Below are 12,447 nucleotides of genomic sequence, written 5' to 3' on the forward strand. Positions count from 1 at the left end.
AAATCCATTTTGATGAAAGTAACACTTTTATAATAAAAAATTTTCTTTTATGCATCTATTTATGCATAAAAATAAATATTGATGAAAGTAACACTTTTATAATAAAAGAAATATTTTTTTATGCATCTATTTATGCATAAAAATCCATTTTGATGAAAGTGACACTTTTTATAATAAAAAATTTCTTTTATGCATCTAGTTATGCATAAAAATCAATATTGATGAAAGTAACACTTTTATAAAAAAAAATTATTCTTTTATGCATCTATTTATGCATAAAAATCCCCTTTGATGAAAGTAACACTTTTATAATTAAAAAAATTTCTTTTATGCATAAAAATCCATTTTGATGAAAGCAACACTTTTACAATAAAAAATATTCTTTTATGCATCTATTTATGCATAAAAATCAATATCGATCAAAGTAACATTTTTGTAATAAAAAAAATTAACCAATATGCATCTTTCTATGCATAGAATTTATATCTAATGATAATCATTCTTTTATTAAAAAAAACCAATATGCATCTTTCTATGCATAGAATTTATAACTAATGAAAATCACTCTTTTATAATAAAAAATAACCAATATGCATCTTTCTATGCAGAGAATTTATATCTAATGAAAATCATTCTTTTATAATAAAAAAAATAACCAATATGCATCTTTCTATGCATAGAAATTATATCTAATGAAAATCACTCTTTTATAATAAAAAAATAACCAATATGCATCTTTCTATGCATAGAAATTATATCCAATGAAAATCACTCTTTTATAATTAAAAAAATAACCAATATGCATCTTTCTATGCATAGAATTTAAATCTAATGGAAATAACACTTTTAGAATAAATATATTTCTACTATGCATTTTTCTATGCATAGAATGAAAATGACACTTTTAGAATACACAAACGATAGGGATTATTCTTTTAGAATAATAAAAGGTGAAACTTATTTCACAAAATTTTAGAAAATTTTGCCATAACCTCCTTTGTATGGCTGACCATTTTTCAAATTTTCCTACTTTAATTTACTTAACCCCAATTGGTTTTAAAAAATTAACCCCAATTGGTTTTAATTTACTTAAAAATTAACCCCAATTGGTTTTAATTTACTTAAAAATTAACCCCAATTGGTTTTAAGCACTCTAAACTAATCAATTTTCACTTTTAAAAGAGAAACAATATGAAAAGTTTAATTCCAACTATTAGATCACTTAACTAGGATAAAGAAGGGCTGATTTTAAGAATGAGAGAGGGGGAAAGCCTTTCCAACAAGGCATAGCATTGATTTATCATTTCAACAAAACAAAAATTAGAAAACCATTAAAAGAGTAGAGAAAAATATAAGATTTCTAACTTACATGAATTCTGAGAGCTTTCCTTTGGCTTGATGGTTTGAGGGATCTACTCTTATTTGCAATAAGAGTGGCCACCAAATCTTTAGAAGAGGGAATGGTCAAAACTAGTAAATTATTAAGAAATTCACATTTCTTGGCTCTTGGGAGGAGTAGAGTAACAGTGCATAAAACACTATTAAGCTTCAACAAAGGAGGAGGCTTCTATTTATAGGAAAAAGTGAGCTCCTAACCAAGCAAACTGATTCTAGAATTTTCCAGATCAGTTTGATCAATTTTTGACCATTTTTAGGTCAGTTTAGCTTACTTTTTGGAACTAGACTTGAATTAGGAGAGAGAAGAGATGAAATATCTCAATTTTTGATAATTTAAAACTCCACCACACATGTGAAATAGGCACCTCCTTCATGAGGGGGGAATTCCCATTGTGAGGTGTCAAAAATCAAAATTTTTAGTATTTCCTTTGGTCCTTAGTCCACTCTTCATCTTATGTAAGTATTTACTCATTCTTGGGGGGATTTTCTTTATTTCTTCTATTTATCTTCTCCACACATTTGGATGAATCTGATTGGTCCCTCAAAACCTTAATTTAAAATTTTAAAAAATCTGGACCCCTAGGATAAGGCCTTTTGAACAAATTATACTTGATTTCTAATGCACCTTCTGAAAATTTTTTTGAACTTTTGTTTCGGGGGAGCTTATTTTAATAAGAAGAGATTTTTCCATCCAAAAATATTCAAAATCTGAATAGCCTCTCTCTAGAACATTTTCTCTCTCTAGGCCAAAACAGGTAGAAACAAGATCTTTTATATTTCTGAAGAGGGATTTGATTATTACAGGGGAAGATGCTAGACATCTTGAGAGGCTGGGGAGGAATCTCATAGGAGGAGGGCATAGCAAGAGATAAGGGTGAGCTGGTTTCTACTTTTGAGGAGGAGAAAGAGGCCGAGAAGGTTCTTGTCACACTAGAGGGCAATCAAGCTTTACATTCTTGGGAATATTTCTCAATTGGAAGCGAAGCAACAAGATATTTTGAGAGCTCATGAAGTGTTCGAAAAACCCGACCCCACAGAGTTCTCCATCATCCTTTCACGGGATGATTCTTTGTAGCAAAGCTTGGCCGCCCAAAGATCTGCTGGAGATCGAGGGTCGATTTTTTGAGATCTCTGCAAGGCGCCACTCACAAATGCATCGCTACAAGGAGACACAAGGAAGAGGTGTTGTTAAACCTCAATTCATACATGGCCAATCTTCAACAACTACAACAACGTATATCTTCATCTGGCATGAGGTGCTTCAACCCCACTCCTGTTAAGCTTCCTAACGTAGTGGATCTCATCACTTCAATTGTGGAGAGGTATGTGCAACAACATCCTTATTCTGGAATTATGTTTGGTTTTTTTGATATCCAAGTTGTTTATTCCTCTAACACCAGTGTGTTGCCTTTGCCTATGTAGATGCTCTTAGTATTGAGAAGAATCTGCTAGATTTTGTGACCACGTCATGTTGCACACTTGCCACATGTTTTGCGCATGTATGTGCTTTAGTGAAAGAAAAGATTGCCAGAGTTTCTCGAGTGGAGAGACAATGAGGTGTCAGAGACATGGTTGGCAGCCCTCAGCTCTAAATGACACGCTCAGCTCTTGAGGGGATCAAGGGTGGAGAGAGAAAAAAAGTCAAATCATGGCATATGGGCCGTCGATCAGCATTTTGTAAATTCGAGAAAATTGGTAAATTCAGGAAAGTTGGTAAATTCGGGTGTAGGACGGCGGACGGCAGACGGCAGACGGCACCGATAAATGAGAAGGAATAATATATTTTTTGAAGTAAGAGTCCCAAAAGTGAGATGGGTATGTATTAATGACCAATTGTAGTAGGTATGTAAAGTGTGAAGAATTTAGAAGTTAAGCATAAGAAGTTAAGCAAGATACGCTGCTGGATTGAAGGAAGTTTTGGCCGTCCGTCCATCCATCCATCGCCTTCAACCAGCAAACTGAGCAAAGCTGAAGAAGCACTATGAAACCTGTGTGTTTATTTGAGCAAGCGGCTCATTTTGGCGGAAGCTCGATTTGACTGTCGTACGCGGAATGTTAAAAGCTTTCTTTGCAACATTAATTGTGCAGATAGGCGTCATGTGCGTTCCGTTGCGCACAAATGTTTGGAAATTGGAATCGCACTCTCTACAATGTACATTAGTAGGTATTTACGAGTAACGACGCCTCATTATTTAGGTGTATTGGCAATTGGGCATTTTTTGCTGTTAGTTCCTTGCTTTACTGTAGATAAGCTAGGGTTTTTTATGGGTGGTTGCTGTTCTGGGAATGATAATGCACCTATGGTTTTCTCTATGGTGTGCCAACAATAGCGTAAAAGCTAGGGTTTTCTTCTCAGTATGCGGGTTTTTTTTTGCAAAGAAGCTAGGGTTTTTTCTACTTGTCTGTTTGTAGCGAAAGCCAGAGAGTATTGTGCAGGATGGCTTGGTTTTTTTGCAGGAGCTAGGGTTCTTCCTCCTGTTGAGGGTTTTTTTCATGGTGTACTGCGTAATCCAAGAGCTAGGCAATTTTCTATTTTCCTGGTATTTTGCTGATGCCAAGAGCAAGGATTTTTTTTTCCTGGCTATTTACCAAAAGCTAGGGGTTTTCTTCGCAAAGGCTGAGCACTGAGCAGGCAAGGAGGTGTTGTTGCAAGTGAAGACGTGTTGCAAAGAAGATGCTGTGTGAAGGACAACGATGATGGTGATCACTCACATTCACATGTGGTGTTTTTGCAGGGGGCCAGGCTTGTTGTGTGTGTGTGTGTGCGCGCCACACGGCTCGACGTTCGTGCAGTTTTTTCAGGAAGGCTAGCCTCAGCTCTAAATGACACGTTGGACTCTTGAGGGGACCGAGGGTGGAGGGAGCCCGATCACTTAGAGCCATTGATCAAGTGGCCCGTTGATCGAGTTGCGACGCATTGAATGCCAGGTTTGCTCCCCTGTCGGCCGCCCGTCCTTCCTTTTTCAGCTTTCAAAAATGGGCGCAACCTTTCTCTCTCTCTGCGCGAGCGTTTTGAAATTCTCTCTCCTTTCTCTCTCTCTACGCCCTGTGTGTGTAGCTTGGTGATGGCTTCAAATCCATCCTCTCTTGTGTTGCAAACATGAACAGCAAGGATTTTGCAAGCAAGCGAAAAAGGGTATCCATTTCTTTACCAACCCTCACTGCCTTTCTGTTTGCGGGCTGAAATTTTTGTAAATTCGGGCTGAAATTTTTGTACATGTGCATCTGGTGGAATCTTCTACTCACGAGCTGGAGTGCATGCATGTGTTAACTTGTATGCAATTGTCTTGTATGATTAAAATGAATGGTTTGTCTTTTGGATTTTGTGCGGTTGGATTATAAGGTTGAAAGTAGACCACCTATAAACATAACAAATGTCAATACAATACAACGAAAGTATTGTAGGAAAAGAAGAGATAAATTTGCAACCTTTTGTTGTTTTTGCAAAATTGCAACCTCAATGTGCATGGTTGTCCAATCATCATACCTGCACAAAAGGTCTCGATAAAAATTGCAACAACACGCACTTTGATAATAGCAAAAAAAACATCTTACTCGATGCGTTTTTGATATGACAACATTTGAGCCTCCTTGGGATCATAAAGAATCGAAAGATGATTTGATCAAGCATGGTAGCTCTCTCCAATTGATACCTTTCTTTGGATATTGACAATTGTGCAACATGACGAGAACGACCGATATCAAACAAATCCTTTGCACAACATTCCACAACGGATGGGTGTACTGGCAAATGATAGAGATCACTCTTGCTGCCCGGGATATGGCCATCATGATTTGGATGAATGTGTATAGTAACCTCATCTTTATCATCAAAGCTTTGCACTTGAACTTTGAATGGACAACCACACTTCTTTGATGTTCTAATCCTTTTCTTTTGTGAACCACAACGCTTAGGCTTTCCACCTCTATTCTAACTCTCTCTAACACTAACTCTCTCTCTAATTTTCACCCTCTCTAACTCTCTTACTCTAACTCGCCCCCCCCTCTCTCTCTCTCTCTATCTATCTATCTGTCTCTCTCTCTCTATTTCATTCCCTCTAGTTTTCTCACTCTAACTAGCTCTCTCTCCAATTTAAACTCACTCTCTCACTCCCTCACTCTCTAACTTTAACTCTCTATAACTCGAACTCTAACTCTAACTCTTTTTATCGAACTCTCTCTCTCTAGCTATAAGTCTCCCTCTCTATCCTTTCTCTAACTCTTTCTTACTCTCTCTCTATCTTTGTCTCTCTACCTCTCTTTTTTATTCTCTCTCTCTCTAACTCTAACTATCTTTATCTCTCTAACTCACCCTCTCGCTAACTCTCTCAAGCTCACACTCTCTCTAACTTTATTTCCCTGTAAGTCTCTCTCTCTGTCTCTCTAACTTTATTTCCCTGTAAGTCTCTCTCTCTCTCTCTCTCTCTCTCTCTCTCGCACACTCTCTCTAACTTTATTTCCCTGTAAGTCTCTCTCTCTCTCTCTCTCTCTCTCTCTCTCTATCTCTCTCTATAACTCTCTCTATCTATCTCTCTCTCTGTCTCTTTATCTTTCTCTGTGTGTGTGTGTGTGTGTGTAAGTCACCCTCTCTATCTAGCTCTATCACTTTAGAACTCACCCTCTCTCTCTCTCTCTCTCTCTCTCTCTCTCTCTCTCTCTCTCTCTCTCTCTCTCAAATTTATTATTATAGTATCATCACGAGCTTTTAAAGCCGGTTGGTAGTGTTTGTTGCATAGAGCAACAACATAGACCTTGTATATTGCAATTCAGTGCAACACGATATAAGGCTTCACTCACCAACATCCACCCTAAATCACGTTATATTTACCTACAATAATATACAAGGTTAGTATTGTGTGAATATGGAGCCCTAAGGCCAATCGCTAGTCCATACTCGCGTTTTAATGAAAATAAGCTAGACTTGAAGCGTTTTAATAAAAATAGGCTAGATTCATGAGCTTTTAAACTGGATTTTTAGTAGTTGGGGCATATTTATGCTACATAGACCTTGTTTATTGCAATTCAATACAATGCGATATAACGCTTCACTTGCCAACATCCGCCCTAAATCGTTTTGTACTGACCTGCAATATACAAGGTCAGTATAGCGCGAACATGGAATCCTACGGCCAATCATCGCGGCCCATGGTCACATTGCAATGAAAACTTGTAGTATCGCGAGCTTTTAAAGCCAGTTATTAGTGGTTGTTGCATATTTGTACAACATAGACCTTGCATATTGCAATTTAGTACAACGTGATATAAGGCTTCAATCGCCAACATCCACCCTAAATTGCGTTATTTTGGCTTACAATATATAAGTTCAGTATAGCACAAAATACGGAACCCTATGGCGATCACCAGCCCATAGTCACATTGTGAAGAAAAACTATAGTATTGCGAGCTTTTAAAGCCGGTTGTTAGTGGTTTTTGCATGTTTGTGCAACATAGATCTTGTATATTGCAATTAAGAACTTGTATATTTCGATTCAGTATAACGCGATATCTGGCTTCAATCGCCAACATCCACTGTAAATTGCGATATACCAACTTTTGCACTGTAATTGCAAATCACCATTATTCTTTTATACCTGTGTAGTTAACAATCATTTCGACATCTTTTTCTGCTTGTAAATGCATCCTATTGAGATCAGATAGGGAGTTAATGATCAGACAAATTAGGGATGTGCTATAGGCTCTCATCTACTTAAACAAAGGATTACTCAACAATTGGAAAATTCAAAATGTAGGAAAAGTTCAAAATTAGACATGAAGAGAAACTCCAAAAGATTATTTCCAAGATCTCAGTCTAGAGGGGAGTAGGAAGAGTATCTAGCCAAGGCGTTAGAAGTTCCCATACCTATTTATTATTGAGTATTCTGAAATCAGAGGAATTCAGGGATTTCAACACCATATAGACCTCAAGGAAGGAGCCAAGCATGTTGTTCAAAGATTGAGGAGGTTGGGACACTACAACACATTGGGGGCATAGCAGTGTTTACTAGCAGTGCTTATTTTGTTAGGATGTTGGGGATTTCAGTTGCTGGGTGGTTGCAAGATAAGGGGCACCACTTGCGATAGTTGAGTACCCTAAAGGTAGCCTGAAAAAAGGCATCTTCACAACTATCTCTTGTAGTTATGTTTGGAATTTAGTGGCATGGTGTTTGGGGTACATTATACATATAGTGAGTGTTCAAATGGCACCCCTTGATCAAAAATCCAATTTATTATAGTGATTGTTTCATTGCACGAAAGTGTTGGCATTTGCCTTTCTTTACTCTGTAGTATATGTCACACAGACAATGCTTATTACTTCTGCATCCCAAGTCCAATGATCATCCCAATTCGTACTTGAATGTAACACATTGCATAGAGCCTAGAGATTATGCCATTTGTCAAGCAATTGAGCTATGCTAACATAGTCTTAGTCTTACATGTACATGCCACATCATACGGGGGAGACTCCACATAAGCATCTTGCCATCTCAGCATGCCTCATCATCTTGCCATCTCAGCATGCCTCATCATCATGCCACCTCAACTTAGTCAACAAGGTTGACTCCCTAAAGCCTACATGACATGCCACATCAAACGCATACATGTCATTTCCACATAATCAAGAATGTCCATGTCATCTTGCCACCTCACCACAGTCAACTTGGTTGACTTTTTTTGCCTACATGGCATGACACATCATATACACGCATGGCATTGCCACCTCACACTTGAGCATGAGAAAGGCCCACATGAAGGTTCCACGTCAACATATTTTTACCACGTGGCAAAATGCCTGCTACCTCACCATTATATTTCATGATTTTTTAATACGTAAAAATTAAAAAAAATATATTTTATAAAATAAATTATTAAATAAAAAATTACAAAATAAAATTTTATAATATAATTTTAAATCTCTCCTCTAAAAAAGAAAAAATAAATATTTTTTATCAAATAAATTTTTTTATTTATTTAAATTAAATTATTAAAAATTAAATATTTATTATATTTTTCAAGCAATTGATTAATATGATATAATTAAATAAATATAAATTCATATTTTTTAAAGTAATTTTTTGGAAAAAAACTTCAAACATGTCTAAAGAAATTTCTATGTTATTTATTTATCAAATAAATTTTATGTACTATAGAAATAAATTCTATTTATTAAAAAATAAAATAATATTCGTTAATTAAAATAATTAATTCATTTATCATTTTAAAAATTATAATTATCTTTAATATTTTCTAATATTTTATCTATAAAAATCTTGATTTTATCCATAATCTAATTTAACCAATAAAATTCTAACTAGCTTGGTATATATGGCCCAATTTTTGGAGTCTCCCTCATTCTTAGAGCTTCATCAACTTTGGAGATAACTCCATTCCAAGCATATGTTAGTATTACTTTAATCTTACTTATCTTCAATTTTTTGCTTTATCTCTTTTTTCCTACTTCTTAGCATGGGTTCACAAAAGTCATAGAAGTAGAAAAAGCAATAGGCAACGGGATCCCACGATCCACCTTGTTCATGAGGATCAAGCAAGGGTTCGCATGGAAGATAGGAGAAGAAGAGATCATGAGCACAAAGCAAGGGCTCGAGCATTGCAACGCACGGTGGGTTTGATTGGTGAGGCTCCTCCCCCCACCCATTCTCCATCTATTTCCCATGACCCCACTCCACCTCCTTCTCCTTCTCATTCTCCCACAATTCTTTCTTCACCCTATTTTGAGCCGTTTGCCACTCCTCCCTTACATCTTGCCCATGCGGTTGTCATCCTTAGGTGCCGCCCCCATGAGGTCGACACTCCTATCTTTGCTTTTGGCATGCCCTCCGAGTTTGGAACGTCTCACTTGGGTGTTGCCCACCATGAGCTAGCCACTCCTCCATTGGGCACCTCTCCATCTTTGGGTGCACCATCCGAGCTTGCCACTCCTTTGTCAAGCGCCTCCCATGAGCTTGCCACTCCTCTACCAGCCTCGGGTGTAGCCCATGAGTTTGCCTCACCTCTCTTGGGTGACACCTATGAGCTCGGCACTTCTCCATCTAGTGCAACCCATGACCTTGATGCCGCTCCTCAATGTGGTGCAGATGCCCTTCTTGCCTCTGTTGGCGGTCCTCACTTTGCCGATGACACTATCGACCATGTGCTTGCCACTCCACCCTCTGGTGTTTCTCATGAGGCATCTTCTCATGGGAAATCCCTTTCTAGGTCTAGTGCACGAAACCGTACCAATGCTATCTTCGACAAGTACTTTGTTGACCTCGATGTGGCATCACAATCTAGTGTGCTAGATATGGCACTCGCGCATGGCACGATGTACCGCCGCTTCCGCGATTTACAGCCCACATTTGAGGAGGGCTAGTGCTAGTGTGCTACGGAGCTTGAGGCAGTCCTACAGCACAGTGAAGTGTAAGATACATCCAGTTGGATTGGTTGCAATACGTGCCCTTACAACATTTGTTTCCAGCAATGTCTTGCCAGGTACGCATTGTGCCACTTCTTGCATACTTCAGATTTGTCGCCCAGCACTTTATGCAGGGTTTGTGAGGAGACAGAGCTTGGACAGTGGGATTGAGGGTGATCTATGGGCTAGTAGTGGCCGTGCACCTAGGTGTAGTCGTTTATTGGACCGTGAGATGAGGGCGATGATAGAGTTTTGGGAGGATCATTGTTGTGCATCACCAGAGTACAAGAAGGCATTGTGACATAGGGTTCACCATGGGGAGTACATAGAGCATGGGGCTTGCTTTCTTGAGATGACATCGACAGAGTTTTACTTTGAGTTTAGGTTTGCACACCCTGAGATCACCATCAGCTAGTGTTCCTTTAAGGCTTGCAAGCCTTGGTTTTTGCGCTACTCTCTCGGGGTAGCGTAATACATTTCTTTGTAGGTACCACGTTGGATTTCAGCTTTTGTGGGATATCTTTCGTGGCTTGTCTGGCCATTGGGGGGTGGTGCCTTATAGCCCGAGGGAATTTGTTCACTCGTCGCTATTTTGCCCACGGGGCGGAGGATGCCGTTTACCATTGTATGGCTTGTGTCATGGAGACTTGTACCTCGTGCGGCGGTAGCCTCTGCCATGCTTCACTTATGTGAGGAGGATTTCTCGGTTGCTGAGGTAGTGACATGGAGCCAGTATGAGTATGTCACCCATGGGCAGTCTAGGAGATTACATCTAGTGGACCATCAGTTTTGTGCCAGCCTATAGCAGTTTCCTATTGGTGTAGTTGTCTCTGTGATGGTTGACTTCACAAAGAATCACACATTTTCTCCACAACACGAGATCCAAGCATAGTACTACTTTTCTAAGCAGGTATTGCATGAGACATTGCCTCATTTTCAATTTTGAAGTTCTTCAAGATATTTTATATTAACAATACCCATTCTTATGTGTTTGACTAGGTGGCCATCATGGTGCATATTAATTATCGGCATGCAAAGGCAGCATTAGATGGCATAGAGAGCATCCTAGAGGAGCGAGTCATTATTAGAGAGTATCACTTTTACATTAGTGATGATCGCTCTCACAACGCCCAGTTTGTGCAACATTGCTTCCATCATCATGATGATTTTTTGAGAGAGCATGGAGTCGCATGGACATGGCAGTGGATATGGTCTGATGGATGTGGGCACAGTTCAAGAGTGCACGCACGTCAGTTTTACTGGTTGTATTCTTGGCATTGCATGATAGGCTTCCAGGTGATTTGGAGCTTCTTCAAGATAGGGCATGGAAAGGGGGAGCATGATGGTGGAGGTGCGTGTGTCAAACGTGCCCTCAGACGACATCACCAGCTCTGCCGTGTGACGGTGAGTGCTTTTGAGATCCACAACATGTAGTGGATTGGTGCATTGTGCATTTGACACTGGTGCTACCTCTTCCTTCCCTCAGCGAGATGCTAGGATTGTCAGCAGGTTCTTTTGGTGTGTTGACAGTACTGTCCAGATTATGCGATAGTTGTAGGCACACATAGGCTACACTCCATTAGCAGCACATCCTATGATGATCCCAACATCTTCACATGATGCTATTCATGTTTTTGCGGGCCATGCATCAATGGACACTACTCAGTGTGTGAGATGCGAGAGTGGACTGATCCTTGGTTGCAGAGCAGATGTTGAGGCCAGAGCAAGGAGTTGGTCCCCCCACCACTTTTGATCCTCTCACACTACCTGAGAGTGAAAAGATGCAGGGGGGGAAGAGAGCTTGAGCTCTTGCAAGCACACACTCACTCACAAAACCCTAATAGAGAACACACAAGGTGAGAGGCTGAAAATCTTCTTCTTCTTCACTCAACACTCAACACACCATATACAAGATAAGAGTACACACAGTATGAAAGGTACTCAACCAAATACATACAAGGGTCCTCTATAGTGTGAACCCCAACTAAATGAGCTGGCGCTATAACTATGCCAGTCTCTAGAATGGCTGTCACGCAGCCTGTCATCCCACTGGCCGCATATCACCCAAGATCTCACCAACCATGCCAGTGGGTGTAAGTGTGGGGCCTATCCCCCAGGCGGGTCATCAGTGTGTCCACTGCCGCCTCACTAGATGAGCTCGATATCTCAACACTCCCCCTCCAGATCAACTCCATCTCATGTAAAAGTGAATCCATGAATCTGCGGAGCTTCTCTGTACCCAATGCTTTGGTGAAGATGTCAGCTACGTGATCCTATGTGCTGACATAAACAAGGTCAAGGTCTCCTGCCAAGATCTTCTCTTTGACAAAATGGTAGTGGACCTCTATATGCTTCGTGCAAGCATCAAAAACTAGGTTCCTGGCCAACTGTATACTGCTAATGTTGTCACAGAAAATGACAACTTGTCTATCCACTGATGGACCCAAATCTGCAAGTAGCTTTCTCAACCAAGCTACCTCACATGCTGCCATAGCAGCTCCTCTGTACTCGGCCTCTGTACTTGATAGAGGGCTGCTTCTTGCTGCTCCAAGTCATAGCAGCACTCCCCAAAGAAAACATGAAGCCAGTAGTAGATCTTCTATCTGAGATACTACCAGCCCCGATCAGCATCTGTGTAC

The sequence above is a fragment of the Cibotium barometz genome, chromosome 8 (genome assembly GCF_041138505.1).
Source record: "Cibotium barometz isolate CiBa-2024 chromosome 8, ASM4113850v1, whole genome shotgun sequence".
Taxonomy (NCBI): Eukaryota; Viridiplantae; Streptophyta; class Polypodiopsida; order Cyatheales; family Cibotiaceae; genus Cibotium; species Cibotium barometz.